A 19,605-nucleotide genomic window follows, 5' to 3' on the forward strand; every position below is an offset into this window, starting at 1 on the left:
AAAAAATAACAGATGCTGACAGGCTGTAGAGAAAAGCCTAAACTTATACACTGTTGGTGAGAGTGTAAATTACTTCAACCACTGTGGAAAGCAGTGTGGCAATTCCCCAAAGTGCTAAAGACAGAACTACCATTACTGGGTAGCTGTCCAAACAAATACAAATCATTCTATTATAGACACATATACATGAATGTTTATTGCAGCACTATTCACAAGAGCAAAAACATGGAATCAACATAAATGCCCATCAATGGAAGGCTGGATAAAGGAAATGGGGTACATACACACCACGGAATACTATGCAGCCATTAAAAGAATGAGATCATCTCTTTTGCAGGAATTTGAATAGAGCTGGAGGCCACTATGCTTAGCAAACTAATTCAGGAACAGAAAACCAAATACCACATGTTCTTACTTATAAGTGGAAGCTAAATGATGAGAACAATTGGACCCAAAGAAGACGGGAACAACAAACACTGGGACCTACTTGAGGGTGCAGGGTGGGAGAAGGGAGAAGTAGCAGAAAAAAAAAAAACTACTGGGTACTAGGCTTCATCCCTGAGTGATGAAATAATCTGTACAACAAACCCTTGTACATGAGTTTACCTATATAACAAACCTGCACATGCATCCCTGAACCTAAAATAAAAGTTTTTAAAATAAAGAAGCCCAGGTATCATGATATTAAGCTAGCCTTGCTTTTCCCATTGTCTTTAAATAGTAGACTCAGAACCAGGTCTCCCAGGGCAAGGACGCATCACCCTGGCTCAATCATACTTTTTAGGGATTTCCTGCCCAGCCAGGACTGCCTGCTAAGTCTCACTCTGAAGAGCTAATTGGCCTACTGGTACCTCTGTAAAAACAATTGCAATAATGAGACATTCATGGGCACCTAGTGATTAAAGGCAAAATCTGCCTACAGGGAGACAAGAAACCTCCAGACTTTCTCATCAGGGCACCTAGTGGTGGATACTCCAAGACTGCCCACTGATGACGTCCAAGCATGTGTATGAACATAAATGCTTAGGAGACAAATTGTAATTGCCCAAGAAGCCACAAATCTTCCAGATTCAATGGCTTACCCCCACTTCCTCACGAAGTTCTTTTCTTCAACTGTGGCCTCAGCTAGGCCAGAGGGTAAGCTGCTTAAAACACACACATGCGTGCGCGCGCACACACACACACACACACACACACGGAGAGAAAGAGCCAAGAGAGCAAACACACACCTACTATAGGCAAATTCAAATTCTAACTATCTCTATCCAGAATATGTGTGATTTATGGGTCTGTACTGAAAAGAGAAGGTGGTGATTCCTAACAGTACTAATTAGGTCTGATCAGAAAAAAATGGGCACCAAGTCTTCATCCCACAAGGGAATCAACTGGCTAGTGACAGCTTTTGTTTCTTCTGGGAAACCATACCCAAGAAGCAAGGGCACTATTTCCAGTTCTTTTCTACCCTCTGTTCTGGGATTCTAGTCAATGGGACCACCTGCTAATGAAGGGCTTCCATGTGACAAATGCAATTTTTATCAAATGCCGCATCGGGGGTGTCTTGCAACTTTGGATTAGGCCCAGGCTGGGGTATGGTATGGTAGATACTCTTATATACCCTTAGTCTTATTTCAAGAGGGTATGGGCATGGTTGCTGTTTTTTAGAAGACGATAAAAATCAATAATCAGTCACAGAGGAATGATTGCAAAGTAATTCATACTGGTAAGGTCTGAACCAGGAACCATTTCTCTGTATTTACTGCATAACATATAATTTAGTTTGGAACAACGAGAAAAAATTGTGTGTGTGTGTATCTGTATGTGTATACATATATGAAAGACTTCATCATCTACTGTAGCCCTCTACAGCCTGTCCCATGCAAAGTCAATGGGCATTACTAAGTCAATGAGTAATGACTTAGTAATTATTTTAGAGTTATTTCATCACCATAACTCATCCCCCAGCTTCTGTCTCCTGAGCGCCCTGCCATAGGCTATAGAACTGCATTGAATAGGAACACACGGCATACCAACTTCTCACTTGTCTTCTATTCCCTTCTCTGGTGCCAAAAACTACCTGCTTTCTTTTGCAAATTCTTAATATCTACATCTATTCTTCCCACCTACCTCAATTCAGTGTGGCCATTAGACCATCACCCTCTTGTTCCCTATCTTCCTAGAAAAGGCCTTCAGTGTCTCCTCCACCAACAAGAAAGGCCAAATTAACATGTTTTTAAAATGTTTCTTTATTATGCATTTTATAGAAGGTCTTGGCAAGAAACTGGTTATGGCTGAGTAACGTCATTTTCTCAACCGAAGACAATTGCAAAAACTGTGAGGGCTTGAGAAAAAAAAAAAATCATGCCTGAGGACATGTCTACAACCTTGGGAAACATTTGGAAAAGCAGACACTAGAGGCCTCCTTCTTGAACAGTACTCCACTCTCTCCTCAGTATAAATAGGTTTGATTCACATAAGATATCCAGGATGGGAAAGCCAAATACTGACCATCACCCTATCCTGATGATAAGTATACTAGCTCTAGCATTGTAAACATGCAGTTTCCTTACCTCAGGAAGAACCAAGGCAGAGTTAGCCCCTGGGGCCAAACTTAATCACCCTCTCTGACAGAAGTTGCCAATGGATCTGGATTTTGCTAGGTATTTCTCCAGTATGCTTTCAAGGTTTGCTTCACAAAAACTTTGAAAACCATACTGCTGAAGTCAATGTGTAAAATATGTTGAATTATTCCTTTGGGAAAGGTGATTGAAGAAACCAAATAGTCACATCCTCCTCATAACCTTGATGAGGTTTAGCTATGATTTAGCTATGGTGGTCCACATTATGTGTCATCCACTGGCGAAGAAGATCTCCTTTTCTTTTGTGTGGCAGTGATTGATGTCTAATTGGGAATCAGAGTTTTAGCTAAGTCTCAATGTTCCTAGACTTCCACCAATGGAGCTAATCCTCCCCATCCACAGACAACCCAACTGGAGAATGAAGTAGAACCAGACTTTGTTTTATCTTGCCAAAAGAATTGTATGATAAGTTCTGTTGCCAATGGCGCGATCTGCAATATTACAGTAAAGTAAAAATCAGTGCCTCTTGGTCCTAGACAAAACCACAATACTTTTATGGATCCAAATTCTGGAAGCTATGATAGCGAACATCTTGTTTGTATTGATTTTGGCAACTTCCAAAGAAGTTGTATATATCTCCCATCATCCACTAAATCTACCACCCTTGCCACCTCATCAGTGACTCCAAATTCACAAAGTAAATCTGCATAAGAAAAATCCCTACTCCTCATAAAACTAAGCTCTCCACATACAGGAATGTTATATAAAAAAGCACTTTCAAATGAAAGTTCTAAAAAACATTTAAACAAGGTTTATCTCATTGTTTGGGCACCGAATAGGAAATCAATGTATACCACAGTGAATAATTTTCAAGGCCCATGCTCCATATACAACAGTGGAAGAGATCTCACTCCAATGTAAGCACCTGGCGGGACCAACATTTAATTAACTGTGTCAGCCCAGAAACTAGCAAAGTTTCTGGAACATGAGAGACAATGAATACTTGTTGAAAGTCTGAATGGCAGACTTAGTCACTTTAGAGGCCACATAAGAAATCCTGTGCCAAATTTCTTTTTTTTTTTTTTTTTTTAGACGGAGTCTTGTTCTGTTGCCCAGGCTGGAGTGAACTGGTATGATCTCGGCTCACTGCAACCTGTGCCTCCCAGGTTCAAGCGATTCTCCTGCCTCAGCCTCCCAAGTAGCTGGAACTACAGATGCATGCCACCACGCCTAGCTAATTTTCTGTATTTTTAGTAGACACAGGGTTTCACCATGTTGGCCAGGCTGATCTCGGACTCCTGACCTCAGGTGATCTGCCTGCCTCAGCTTCCCAAAGTGCTGGGATTACAGGCGTGAGCCACCGCACCCAGTCACCTGTGCCAACTTTTTAACAGAATTAACTTGCATATCAGGCCTTCTCTCTCTTTCTCTCAATGTTCATAAACACACACACACACACACACACACACACAGAGAGAGAGAGAGAGACAGAGTCAACTTTTCTAGTCTATTACGTACAAAGAAAAAGAAAAGATGTAGTATTATATCTGAATTTTGATTTAGAAATATCAGGAAATATTCAAGATGCTCATTCTGGTAGTCACTCATTCTGAGATATTACACATCTGTGATATGTAAAAGCAAAAGTATACAGTGCTATGAAGTATCTTTTGGTTATAACTGAAAACTTTAAAATGCAAAAACTAGGAATTGAAAGCCTACATTACATCCTTCATTTCTGTTCTACCTACTTTGTTATTGTTTAGCAAATTAGAACATAAAACAAACTTGTTTTGACACTCAGGTTTTTCCATAGAGAAAGCATAAAGAAAGGCAAGATGATTTCAAGAGAAATCCCAATCACTGACAGACACCACACTCTCCCAAAGCCCTATTTGCTCATATTTATTTTCCAAACTGATTAGCAGATACTGGCTTGTTGAAGGCTAGATGCAAGGATCATTTTCATATACATGGCTCATCGACTTTATGAGTTCTTAGTGCCCATAAAGGTCTGGGATTCCTTTGCAAAGAGCAAAAACATATTTTGTCTTTGTAGGGTACCAACAATTCATATCAAAGGCCATGGTGAAATATTCCTGGTCTGTACCTACCAGTAACTTGTCCTGAGTCACTGGCACCCACCACTTCACTGACAAGAAAATGATCAGGCGTTAATAAAAGTACTTTCTCTGTTAAAGAGAGACACATGTGGTTTGAACCTGGCCGATCTTGGAAATCACTGTTGGCTAATGAATTGTCTTAATGACCAAAAATACCAGTCAATGCCCACTAAAGATTTAGCAAGTGCATTTTAAAGGATAGAAATCACTATTTTATACATTCAAATTTTCTGATTTACATTAAAAAATAATAATATTCATGCTCAACACTCTGTATTTCCAAAGCTTCTTTCCCCCCATGACTCCTTTTGAAATCCCCTCTATCAATCCCACAGGCTCCAACATGATTTGCCTCCACCTCATATAAAAGGGTAACAGGAGTTAAAGTGGGATTCCTCCTAATGGCACACTACAAAATGAGACACTATCCCACCAATGCAGAACTTGTAAAGGAAATATTTCAGAAGTAAGATTTGCAATCTTTAGTCCAACATCCACCTCAAAGCTGAAAATAATATGAGGTTGAAAAGACCTACAAGAAAAGGAATTCTTTGTCAAAATGCTAAGCCTTGCCACCACCCCTATACTTTCTCCATGAGGACAGTACAAGGGTGTATCCTTTTACCTCATGCCAAGTGCGGAAGTATTCGGAAGGCTTCATGAGGACGCTGGAGAAGTCTAAGAGCACAGAGGCTAGCGTGGGTCCAGTCTTGGAGAGGTGTAAAGGCACAGAGACAAGTGCTGGATCAAGCTTGGAGAAACCCAGAAGAGAAAGACAGTAATGGGCTGGTTATCCTAAACCCAGAGAGAGGAGAGATGGCTGGGCTGGAAATGGCCTGGCTTTGGAGTTTCCCTAGAATTCAGTGTGGGCACTTAAGAAAGATACCAAAATATACTGTTATGAAAAATTATATTATGAAGTCTTCCTGGGAGCCAGCTGGCATGATAGGCTCAAGAGAAGCTAGACATTGTGATTAAGTAGCAAGTGGCCACTTTGAGGAGCATCAACCATGTTAAGAGAACAGCAGTTGATCCCCAGGATAGGGGTATCTGTAAAAACATAAAAACATTCTGTAAGAAAAGGACTAAGTTTCAAATGTCCACCAGGCCCTGAGGGTAATATTTGATCATGCCAAGCTTCACCAAGTAGCACCTTTTTCTCTCCTTAACTCTTTCCCCTGCCCTCCTTTTTACCCCTAGTGAAGCCAGAGCAGATAGGAGAGGGGGTTTGGTAGGAGGGAAGCATTGCACAAAATAGGAAACAAATAAGACCATGGTAGTCCACCACCCCCAACTGCAGGCTTCCCTGCCTGAAGTATTATTGAGTTGGGGAAGGGGAGAACCTTCAATATAAAATAAAATTCAAAATTCAGGTATTATGGAGGACTAAACAAATTCATTACTAAAATGAGATTATTTTGTGATTAAAATGGAACAGAGGGCTTTCCTTATATGACAGTGGCCAGAAAATATGAGACCTGTCCAATACTTTACCCAGAAACAAGACAAAATAGCCCACTGAATGATCTTGAAGAGATAGTGGGAGAAACAAGTTTTTTTCAAATTCTTGTTCCATATAGAGTTCCACTCTTTTAACACATTGACTCTAGCAAGGCATGTATCCAAACCCAGGTCCACCGACCCAGAGGTAGACCTGGATGCTCTCAACCACTATGCTCTAGACATTTGTGCACATATGCCACATCCAAAGTGGGGTTCTGCATGTTTTACTGATATTTATTTCATCCTCATCACAACCCCAGGAGTCAGGAATAATTATCTTCCCACCTTAACACATGATGAAACTGAGGCACAGAAAGCTCTGTCCAAGGTCAGCCAACAGGTAAATAGCAGGTCCAACATTCAAATCCAGACAGTTTGGCTCCCAGGTCTGTGCTCTCAAGCACTTGCCAGCTGGCTAGTCAGGTGGCACAGTTTAAAGAATGGAGTTAGGGCTCTGGAGCCCAGTTGTCCAGGACTAGCTCCCATCCCACAAGTTCTCATAATTTATACTCTCAGTATCCTCATCTGTAAAATAGAGACAAACTATAGTAATTATATTATAAGGGGGATTATTTTTTTTTTTTAATTTATTTATTATTATTATACTGTAAGTTGTAGGGTACATGTGCATAACGTGCAAGTTTGTTACATATGTATACTTGTGCCTTGTTGGTGTGCTGCACCCATCAACTCGTCATTTACATCAGGTATAACTCCCAATGCAATCCCTCCCCCCGCCCCCCTCCCCATGATAGGCCCCGGTGTGTGATGTTCCCCTTCCCGAGTCCAAGTGATCTCATTGTTCAGTTCCCACCTATGAGTGAGAACATGCGGTGTTTGGTTTTCTGTTCTTGTGAGAGTTTGCTAAGAATGATGTATTAAATTAGGTAATCCAAGTAAAAACCTATCTTAGCATAGTTACTGACACATAGTTGATATAAAATATATTAACTATTACTATCAGCTACCATCAAACTGAGACTTTTAGGAACATGCTCTTAATTTGCCCTGATGTTCTGTTTTGGACCTAAGTGTTAGTCAGGGTCCTAGAAGAAAAAGGTAACACAATCAAAGCATTATTGAATAGGTCATTTGGGGAGGGATACACTCCAGAATGGTAGTTTCTTGGGGGTAGCAACAGCCAGGGCCATTATTACCTCTGGTCCTAAAAGGCCAAGAGAAAGGGGTTTCCAGAATCCAGGTAGAACTGTAGACATGAGAGAGGTGCCACATAATCTCTCCTAATTTCTCTTTTTTTTCTGTGTTCTTCCTCCCTAGTGTCTATTCTCAACATATTATCCAGAAGCTGCTATCACATGTAGAGAAACACAGCCACTACCAGAAGCTGAGAGATGGAGGTCAGGGGAGGAACTGGAATGAATGCCCTAAGATCTCTCCCTTCCTGCCCTCCATCTCCTGGTGGTGCCAGCACTTGACAAAACCCTGCTGAAAGCTGAAAGGTGTCCCAGTGGAGCAGTCTGTAAGAGACAGCCTTCTCAGCAATAGAGCAAAGAGAGATTAGAAAGTCGTTCTATCTGGAGACACAAGTGGAGAATAAGCAGCACAGCCTGTTACCCACATTCTTCCAAAGCCTCTCAGAGGTTCTGACCTGAAGCAATGGAGCACTATAATTCATGGTGGCGATCAGGCATTCAGCAAGTCCATAGATAGTGTTGCTAGCAGAAGCATGGTGAGAAGATGAATCCATATCCAAATAGTCTATTCCATTGAAGACAATTTGTTTCCCCTGCTGTGACTGAAGGAATTCTATGTTTATTATTGAAGTACTACCAAATAGATAGCTAGTGATCTCTCAACAGCCAATCCACAATATGATGCCATGGTGACTGCTCAGTGTTGACATCCACTGCTGGAAGATCGAGTACTCAGCAGTGGCAGCAGCCAAACCAGCCGTGGTAGAAGGAAGTCGTGTTTGTAAGTCCATGCACCATCACCACAGCAGCCATCATGCCCACGCTGCTTACGAGTCCCCTGTGCCAGAACTGCAGAGCCCAAGAGCAGACTGGTCAACAATGGCAAACTGGATCATTTGTATACTTGATTATTAAGATTCCCTCTGCAGAGGGCATATTGGAAGGTACATTGTCATGGGACTGAAATATCCCCATACTCTAGAACCATGCTGATTCATACAACCATGTATTTCCCTTCCAAATTTCCTTATCACAAATCCCACCACCTAATAAGAAATAACAAAAGTCAGAAGACAATTGAATAATAAATTAAAAACGCTTAAAGGAAAGGAAAAACTGTCTAGTGAAAATATCATTCAAAAAATGAAAGTGAAATAAAAACACTTTTTGGCAAATAAAATCTGAGAGAAACAAGAAAAAGAGCACAGTAAACATTAAGCAAGTAGAAGGGAGAAAAATCAGTAGAGGAACAGAAATCAATTAACAGAAAACAGGCAAAGATTTTAAAAATCAACAAAGCCAAAAATTAGCAAATCTCTAGCAAGAATGATTAAGATTAAAACAGAGAGAATACAAACTTACCAATATCAGAAATGAAAGGGAAAACATGACAAGGATTCTACAAATTTCAGAAAGATAGTAAGGGGAGATTCCAAACAACTTTATTCCCAAAAAAATTTTACAAAGTAGAGAAAACTGACATTCATTTAAAAGTACAACTTTTCAAAACAGTGCAGAAGGAAATAAAAAACTAAAAGTCTTACCTGTGTTTGAAAACATTCTTAATTATAAGAATTTTCAAGCCCAGATGGCTTCTCTAATGAAATCTACCAAATATCTAAGGAAAAAATAACACTGATCTTAAACACAGTATTTTAGAGGATAAAAGAGAGGGAAGGATACCCAGCTCATTTTATGATGCCAGCAGTACTTTAAATAAAAATATCTGATAATATCTTCACAAAAGAAATACAGATCAATAGTTTTCATGAGCTTATACTGAAAATCTTAAATAAAACATTATTTAAAAGAATCTTGCAAAACACAATAAAGATAAGAATAATCAGGTATGGTTTATCCCAAAATGCAAGGTTAGATTAACATTTATAAATCTATCAAGGTTATTTACCACCTCACAGAGTAATGGTGGAAATAAATATGTTATCTCAATAGATAAGAGAAAAATATTTAATGAAATTCAATATTGGTTCATGTTAGAAAAAAAAATTGGTAATCTTGGAATAGAAGAGATAATCTTCAAAAATTCCAGCAACTAACATAACACTTAATGATGAAACAGTCAATATTTTCCTTCAAAAGTCTGGAAGAAGGCAAGGATGTCCACTCTCACGACTTCTATTCAACATTATACTAGAGATTCAAGATAGTGCTAAAAGTCAAGAAAAGAAATAAAGAAACATCAAAAAGAAATAATTGCCTGTAATCCCAGCACTTTGGGAGGCCGAGACGGGCAGATCAAGAGGTCAGGAGATCGAGACCATCCTGGCTAACACGGTGAAACCCCGTCTCTACTAAAAAATACAAAAAAAATAGCCGGGCGAGGTGGCGGGCACCTGTAGTACCAGCTACTCGGGAGGCTGAGGTAGAAGAATGGCGTGAACCCGGGAGGCGGAGCTTGCAGTGAGCTGAGATCCGGCCACTGCACTCCAGCCTGGGCGACAAAGCGAGACTCTGTCTCAAAAAAAAAAAAAAAAAAAAAAAAAGAAAGAATTAAAATGTTCTTATTTTCAAACAAATAGAGTGGCAGTATATGAAGGAAATCTAGAAAAATCTACTAAAACTAATTAGTAGATTTAGTTAAGTCACAAATGTAAGGTCAATGTACCAAAGTCAATTGCATATCTATATCCAGCAGCAAACAACTGGAAAATTTAAAACTTCAAAGATATATCATTTATAATGGCATCAAAAAACAAAACAAAACAAAACATCTACCAACTAGCCCATAAACCTACTGCCTAGCCACTGCTGGTTGCATTTTATGGCATGGCCTCTAGGATGCATGAATCTGGGATTCTTGGGCTGGGTTAACCCACAAGTCCATTATGGAGAACAGAACCTGGGATGAAAGGAAGAGCCATCAGCAGAAAGTTGTCCCAACTTTGCTCTTCAGAGCCCTTCCTTTTATGGAAAAAGATACATTACATACCATAGGACCCTCTTAAGCTAAGAGCCAGTCCTTCCTCAGAGGTTGGCCTTATCACAGTCACATTCCCTTCTTTCAAATGGGGAGGTAAAGCATAGATCTATCTGTAAGTAACTAACAACTCAATGTTCTGTGTGCTGAGAGTCCCCAAAGCCTCACAATGATGTGTGAGTTCAGATGATGGAGACAGGAGCCTTGAAAAATATGCTTCCCTACAAGGGTAGAGCTTGTCATCTATCTGCCAAGAAAGGTAAGTTGTCCTGAAAATTTATTCTCTTGACATCCTCACCTAATTCTCCTTGAATTTCAACAATGCCTGAAGTTGTTTTGGTTGAACTCAACTATTTACATGCCTTTTCTACAAAAGCCACTGTTGTGTGAAAGTGGGGAGGGGAGTATCTTAGGGGAGTCAAGTCCCCTTGTTCCAGTTTTAGCTTTGTCACTAGCACACCATATTACTTGGTGGACAAGTTCCTTTCTCTCTTTTTCTCTCCTTCAGTTTCCTATATGTAAAATTAGAGCTCTGAATGAGATGACCTCCAAGACCATCATTGCTCTAATTCATTATGCCCTGTACACATCTTGGAAGGATTTAAATGTCAATAAATTACATAGAATGAATTAATCCTTTATACAGTATTTTATGATCTTTGCAAAATATTTTTGCATTCACTACATTGTGAGTTTATACCTCCACCTATAATTCTAAGGCATTGGTATTATTATCCTTATTAAACAAATGAGAACACACACTCAAATAAGTTAATAAATTACCCCAGGACCTACAAATAGTAGAAGAGATTGGACCAAGAGGTAGACATCTTCTTTCCCATCCTGGTCCTTTTTCATGTCCCCACAAATTCATCCTGGTATGTGCAGTTAACAATGGCACAGACAGCTCCTGGGAGCCACTCAGGGCCCCTTTCCCACTCATGTCAGGGACAACATTACACTGGTCTTTCTCAAAGTCCCAGTGGCTGGTCTGATTAAATGGGCTCGTCCCAGAAGATCTTGTGAACCTCAAATAACCTTCTAAGTTTCTCTCAGTAACTGTGATCATTTGGAGAGAAAACAAATCTATACGCAGAGGAATTTTAAAATAAGGTGTTATTTTAACTTTGTATAAGATGCATAAAAAGTTCAGCTTTCACTTGAATTTTTTAGTAAGTTAGGCAAAATCAACGTTATTGGCACATGCTCTCCAGGTGAATGTCCCAGGGCCCTCGGTTTAACTTCAGTGCAGCCCAGAAACATCAGACTAACCCCCTTTCCCACCCTTTCCTTATCTCCCACAGTCCTCAGGTTCTTCCTCCTTCACTGCTGTATCTCACTAGTAACCCATGAAGTTGCAGAAGTTGCAGGCGGCATAAACGTAGTAGCAAGAACTTTGCTCCAACACTTACAATATCTTATTGACTTATTCTTTGTCTTGTTCAATAAAAGAAGATAATTATTGCTGTTTTGTTAAAGGTGAAATCAGAATCAAGAGCATATTCAGTCATTACAAGAGCACAGAGTATCTTTATGACACAAAATCTCAACACACACACACACAAATGGCCATAAACCTAAATGACTGATAGTATTCAGAATGTCGGTAATCCCAACTTTCCAAGGCACAGCAATTAATTTACTAGAGGAAGATTCTTTTGAGAGAGAGAGAGGACTTGGCCGGGCATAGTGGCTCATGCCTGCAATCCTGGTACTTTGGGAGGCCAAGGCAGGCGGATCACCCGAGGCCAGGAGTTCGAGACCAGCCTGACCAACATCTGGAGAAACTCCATCTCTACTAGAAATACAAAATTAGCTGGGCGTGGTGGTACATGCCTGTAATCCCAGCTACTTGGGAGGCTGAGGAAGAAGAATCGCTTGAACCAGGAGGCGGAGGTTGCGGTGAGTCAAGATCATACCATTCCACTCCAGCCTGGGCAACAAGAGCAAAACTCCATCTCAAAAAAAAAAAAAAAAAAAAAAGAGAGAGGACTTAAAATATCAAATGCCCAGTGGCACCAGGCATCCTTCTGGGTGCCTACGCTACAAAATTTAGGCCTCACAAAAAAAAACTGTCAACATAAGCATTATTGCTCCTATTTTATAGAATAGAGAAATTGAGTTCAAGAGCATTAAGTAACATTGTCCAGGAGAACACAATTTATAAGACATGGACGTAGGGCTGCAAGAGGACAATCTGGGTCCAAAGTCCATGATCTTTTCTCTTTTTCATACAAAGTCTGCAGTGACAGGTAGCTGTCTCAAATATCTGTATATTTGCTGTGATTGGTGTCCTCAAGTCCTCAAATTGCCTACCATAAAATAAGGGAACAGCTACAGACAGCAGTAAAAACATCTTCACAGAAGCAACTGTAATATTAACACACGACACAGAAAAAGTGTAGCTAGCATTTGTAACATTGTATTTGCTATTTTTTCACATATATCATATTTATTAACATTGTCATTATCATGACACCATGAAGCAGTGATATCCCCACTTTGCAAATAAGAAATGAAGAGGCTGTCGTTGTGCTCAACATGGGTGTGTTCGGATCTTTGGTAGTTTCTGAAGGTTTCACTGTTTTACAGCATGGAGTCATCAAGGCTGATCAAGAATTGTTAATTTGTATTCAATATCTGCTGATGAATAAGAAGAAGGTTTAAAGATTTCTACCAAAACTATAAAAATGTTTGATTCTCAGAGAAAAAAAATCACCAATATGTGAAGAAACTCACCATGCTAAAAAGCTCACCCCTTAACAATGTGCATATCCTTATATTTCTTTTCTCATATACACAGATTCAACTCTGATTTTTGTAAATTAAACTGTTACATGGATAGCTCCTTCTATTCCATTTGATGTAAGATAACTGGTTATAACCACACAAGAGAGGGGAGATTTATACAGAAGCAATATAAGATTATGTTTCCTAAACTGTTATAAAGAGAAACTCATTTAAGGACTCCAAAAATGCTATTGTCATAATCAGATCCACTGGCTCCCTGCTCAGAATTTAGTTCCACTTTGCTTAGTCTTGGAATCCTGACTTCTAGGGAGAAACAGATCAGCTAGCTACCTAGAAACAATTGACTTCCCAAATGCAGGTTTTGTGGGAGCTGTGATCACCACCCCCAAGTAACCCTTGGATGGCCTGTGAATGGTGCTGATAAAGTTTGATAGCTCTACCACTAATCAGTTCCTGAACATTGCCACTTCAGTAGGAGGGAGCGTCCCTGGCAAGGGAGTAGTCTCCTGCGGGGCTGGGGCCGTGCCCTGCTCAATGTCAGTCTTTTCAGCTGAGTGGACAATCTGGCTTAACAGTGGGATGCTGGGGGCAGGAACGCTGGGACCCTGGAGCACTCCTGGTCCTGTTGGTAACTTCATTTCCCAAACGTTCATAATTAAACAGCTTTTATTGAAGTAATCAGCATGAGCTCCTTAGCTTTGTTTTTGCAACCGGTATCGTGTTTATGGAGCCAAATATTGGAGACTTTGATACTGAATACCTCCTCGGATGTGTTAACGTTGGCATGGTCTCTAGATTCTGAAGATGCTGGGCTGCCTCAGCACAGCCTCCCCTCCAGCCCTTAGCATATCAGCCCCCCATTCCTACCCCCAAACCACAAAGCAGCAGTTCTCCTGTAAGACTCACTTACAATGTTTCTCCTGAAAGTCCCATGGAATGATGTGCAATTGAAACAGGGTGAAATATGAGCTCAAAGTGTCTGTCGGACCAGAAGTTTTCAAAGAAAACATTTCTTAAATCTTGTGTTCACTGCTGTTTCAGCAGGCCAATTAGATTGGATGGGACTTGGGGGAAGCTGTCGCCAGTCACTGCAGCAGGAATAGCAAACAAGACTTAAAGCAAATAAATGAGCCTAAAACTGGCATCCCAGAGGCCCCGGGCCAATGACCTCCTTCATTCCCCAGGCAGGATGGCCAGCCCACCCTCTGGGACTAAGGGCCAAACTACAGGTTAATCAGATGAGACATTAGTTAGCAGCCTCGATTACTAGAAAGTAATTAATCAGGGAAAGTCTCCAAACAGAAGGAGAATAAATAAACAGGCAGGCATATGTAAGCCCATTTTGGCTCTAGATAACACTGTTACCCAGGTGTCCCACTGGGGCAGAGGCCATCTATCTTTCTCAGTTCTGCTTAGGAAATATGGCAACATTTCTCACATTTTTTCCAAAAAAATGCAAATCCAAGAAGGCTCTGAATCAGAAAGAGATAGACTATGGAAAAACTATTTCAGGAAAAGTTCTGAAGGGGGGATTTGTGATGAGCCTTGCCTTATCCTTTATGTCTGTGTTGATTGTATGTAAATTCTGCCTCATTTTGACATTTCAAAAAAGTTTGGTGTAGGTTTCCAAACTCCTACCCATTTGCAGACAACTAAGGACTCAGGTGGTGTTCCTAGCGTTCAAGGAGTCCATTGGTTTCTTAGCCCTTCAAAACTCTAGCCAGCTTAAAAGACTGTTGGGAAAGATTTCTTTAAAAATCAGATCTTCTGAAATTACTGGTTTCTTCAACTTTGATTAGGAGCAAGGATCACTGAAAACAATGGGAACACAATGTAGTTAATCCAAGTAGAAAGTGTCAGTCATTGGTTCAGTTTGACCTGACCTATCACATCAAATAGAATCATTTGTCCGTGTTGCATCATTTTCCTTCTGGAGAAACAAAAAAAAAAAATGTCAGCAACTTGAGAATGTGTGTAATGTAAACACGGCTGTGTTAGCTCAGCGTCAGGAAAAGCACACCCAAACGTAAGTCAGCACAGGACATCCTCTGCTCCCAAGACAAGCGCAATGGTTTTAACCTAATGACCTGCTCTTAAACAGCTCTACAGAAAATCACAATTAAATAAATACCACTTAATAGTAGAGATTTGTTTCACTGCCAGGTTATTTGTGGGGAGAGAAAGAGGAGGTTGGATGAGTCACTTAATCTTTAATTATAAAATTAAGGTAGTTTCCAAATATTGTTATGAATTCAACCTCAAGCTAAATTTTAAAAATACCACAAAAATGGGTTAGAGGCATTCTGGAACAAAACAAAAAGGCAGAGAATAGAAGGTATGGAGAGACAGTATACCAAAAAAGTTACAGTTGCACTGTTCTATTGGCTTAAACTAAAGTTAAGCCTAGTGGCTTTCCTTCAGCCCAGTGATTAAGAATGTGAGACCAGAGCTATATAAAAATCATGACACATACACCAGTGAACCAATGAAAAATTTAGCCCCATGTGTTGCGGTGGAATAGTACAGGACAGGGGGTCAGGAGTGCTGAAGTCAAGGCCTGGCTCTGCTGCCTTCTGGAGCACCAGGAAGGAATTAACTGGAATGGAGGAGGGAGAGCTGTTATATCTTATAAGTGACAGAGAGTAATCAGAAGAGCACTTCCAGAGTTCAGTGACTTGGTCAGCCTTTTCCAAAAAGGGCATACAGGCAAAAGTCTGAAAAAACTCTTTTTCACTTAAGAGCTTATCCTTCCTCTCTTTCTCCCCTCTCTGGAAAGCCTCATTCTCCTTGTTTTTTCCCATCGCATTTTTTAATTAAGATGTTTTCAATCAATGTCTCTCATTGTTTCAAGTAGATGCCAACACTTGTATCTTTGAGCAGGTGACCTGGTGAAGGCTTTGGGATCTCCAAGAAAATCCAATCATATGTTTATGTCACCCCCATAGGCCTTTTCACCCTCAAGATACTGATGATTGTGCCCAGAGGAAAACTGGGGCTTAATGGACAACTGAGTCCTGCAAAACCTTTTCCTCTTAGTGCCACAAGAAATCCCTAAAAATCTAGCCTTTCCAGAAACAGCTACAAGTCCCTCTTCTCTGATTGCACACCATTGTTGAAATCCAGAAAGACCCTCACTCTGCTGGTTGGCCACACTCTTCCACAGAGGCAAAGGAAGGCCCATGAAATGGTAAGCGCCACTCTGGAGCACTGCCTCCCCCTAAATCAACTTCTCAAAACTTACCAGTTAGGCATTCATTGATTATATCATGAGAAATCAAAGTCTTTATAAGAGCAGGTGCCATGTTTTCTTCATGATGGCATCTCCACTCCAAGTACATAGAAGGCATGAACACAGTACATGTCATTCACTTCACATTTACCAATCAGCTCCCTGAGCCCAGCCCTTTGTTGTCTCTGAACATGCATAAAAAGAACATGTAGCCCCTCTGTTAAAGAAGCTTAAAATCTAATAAGGGACACAAACATATAAATGGATCATTTTAATTCTGAATGACATGTTATGCTAGATATAGCAGAAGGATTAATAAGTCTATCCCTTAACCCATGTCAGATGTAGTTGAAAGGTGGGTATCTCTTTCCTTTAATCCATGCTAATGATCTCCACATCATGTTGATCTCTAGAAAATCACTCACCAAAGCAAGACATAGCAAATAGTTATTTCTGAGGGCTTTAACAGCAGTTCAAACTCCAGATTGGGGATGATAGCTCTAAGTCACTCTGATGGTCAGACTGTGCCTGAAGATCCCACAATCACAGAAGGACCATGAGAAATGAGAACATACTCAGGGAAGGATGAACAAGACGGTGAGTTACACTCAAAGCCATTTCTAAGAGGGAAGAGAGCCATGATGTTCTAGCTGGGCAAAACACTCAGATCTCTGAGTAATCTGTATGTGCCTCAAGGGGAAAAGCAATGTAGTGCTTATGTGGTGCAGCCTCATATGATTGCACAAGTGATGGTCTCTGCGAATGGGGCTCCCTAGAGTTGTGTAGTACACAACTGTAAAATCACACACAGTAGCCTCATGTTCATCTCCACATGAAGAGCAGCCTTTTGATGAATGTTTGATGAATGAAACTCTTTGCTCTCTTCAAATAAGTGAAAAGCTAATTGCGAAAGATAGAGCAGATCTTTCATTGCTTTAGTTGTTTCCCAAGATGGCAAAAGTAATGCCAGTGGGTACAAAAGCCAGAGAGAGGTAAAAGCTTTTCAAGTTCAGAAGACTTTTCTATGAAGCAACACAGCCGACTAATGAAAGATGACTAGAGGACAGCTGTGAGCTCCTCTCACCAACCCTCAATCTGAGTAGGGAGGAGATGAGTAGTTTTCAGGATTGGTGGAGAATATTCCATTTTTAGAAAAGGAAGTGGGGGTTGGGCTAAAGTCCAAGGCTGCCTTTAGTTCCTAATAAAGAGCAAACTGTTGTAAAATGGCACTACTTGGAGCTTCCAATGCCTGGCAGGAGGTAACCATGAGCCTAAGTGGCACCTGAAAGAGTTAAATTTACAATCAGCTCCAAAACAATTTTAAGTTATTTCTTGTCAAATCAGATGCTTCTAAATGACTTATCAAGTCAGAAAATGCCAAGCATTACCACGTGGGCTTGCTCAGCAGGCACAGGGGTCCACAATGCTGTTTGACGGCATTCTGCGCACAGTGGAAGAAGGACTACATCCCATTCCTCCTAATCTGATGAATCCTTGCCATAAATTCAGCCCAGGCAGCCAGTGGGGTGGCTGCTGGCTCACAGAGAAGGGGAGGGGGCCACTTTACAAGAGCCAGAGGAGACAGCAGGCAGCCAAGCCCTCCACAAGAAGCTAGTAAATCAGCAGTCAGTGGAAGCTATATGTGGAAAAGACAGGTCCACCTACACAGGGGGCCCAGAGCACAGGTGAACATAGGCAGGAGAGGAAGAGAGTGTGCTCTGGGTCAACTAGTAGCTGTGGGATCCTGGGACCCACATAGTGAGGGTGTAATAGAGCACAATTCGACGAACTCTTCCTGGATGATTTCTGCATATTGGGTGTTAGACCAGCAAGCACCATGCTGGATGTTGAAAATACAGACCCACTGACAGAGAAGATACCTGCCAATTAACAGCTCACATTCCAGAGGAGAGACCCATTTAAGGAAAAAGATTGCATTAGTCGGCTATGACAAAATACCATAGACTGGATAGCTTAAAAAAGAGCCATTTATTTCCTCACAGTTCTTGAGGCTAGGAAGTATCAGATCCAGGTCCTGCAGGGTCAGGTTCTAGTGAGGATTCAGCTCCTGATTTGGAGATAATGACCAATGCTCACAAGGTGAAGAGACCATGAGCTCTCTCGGATCTCATCTTATAAGGACACAAATTCTATTGAATCAGGGTCTCACCTTTCCAACCTTAATTACCTCCATAAAGGCCCTAACTCCAAATACAGATATGCCGAAGGCTGAGGCTTCAATATATGAATTTTTCAGGTAATAAAATCATCCAGTCCATAGCAGGGCTCTATAAAATAAACTCTAATAAGAGGTACTAGATGCTATCATATGATGCAGCAAAGCCCTGTGAAGTCACACATCTGACCAAGTGGCTTGGGAGTGCAGGAGAATAATCAGGAAAAATGTCATAGAAGAGGCACCTGACCTGAGCCATGTTGAATAAGCAAGAGTCACTCAGTGAAAAAAACAGAAGAAGGAACCCACATAGGACGGTGGTTGAGAGTACACACCTGGAGTTGAGCTGCCTGGGTTGAAACCCTCCTCTTATCCTACTAGTTCTGTGATCCTAGATAAGCACTAGAACTTCTCTATGAGCCTCAGTTTTCTTGGCTATAAAATGGAAATAATAGAGCCTGTCTGACAGAGTTGTTGTTGGCTTAGCCAACAGTCCTACCTAATATTACATGGCATCCCAGGCAGAGCATGGCTGACGGCTGTAAATTTCATGAGTCCTGTTTGGGAAAGGGCAAGTAGTTCAATGTGGCTTGGCTTAGGGAACATTAAGGAGAGGACAAGGACATGGGTGAGCTTAGATTGGAAATTTATTTAATGCTTTGCCAACAAGCTTGACCTTTATCCTTAGAGCTCTCAGGAGTCTTTGGGGGAAGAGTCCTCCAAAGTCACATAAGGAGGCATAGATTTTAGGAGATGGCTCTGGGGTCTGAGTGAGGTGGGAGCTGAAGAGGAAATGGGGTAGGAACAAGGTTTAGTGCCCTAGATGGCATCCAGGAAACCTGCCCCAACACCAACTCCGCCTGGCAGCCAAGTCCCTTTCCACTCCAATAAGCACTGGCTGAACCATGACATGCACAGCCCTGTGTCAAGGCTGTCACTGAGACCCTGGTCCCAACCCTAATCTACTCAGGGGTTCAGAATCCTCCATAGTCTTTGCAACACATCTTTCAGTCTTTCCCCAACACTGCTTAGCAGGCAGGCTGGGGCCAGCCAAGCAGACAGGAGGGTCTTGCTGGACGGAGTGGGCTTCACCCATCTCTTTCTCTCTGTTCCCTTGCTATCATTGTGGATCTTCTTGCCTGGCTCTGAATCATT

Source organism: Theropithecus gelada, chromosome 13 (assembly GCF_003255815.1).
Source record: "Theropithecus gelada isolate Dixy chromosome 13, Tgel_1.0, whole genome shotgun sequence".
In the NCBI taxonomy this organism is placed as follows: Eukaryota; Metazoa; Chordata; class Mammalia; order Primates; family Cercopithecidae; genus Theropithecus; species Theropithecus gelada.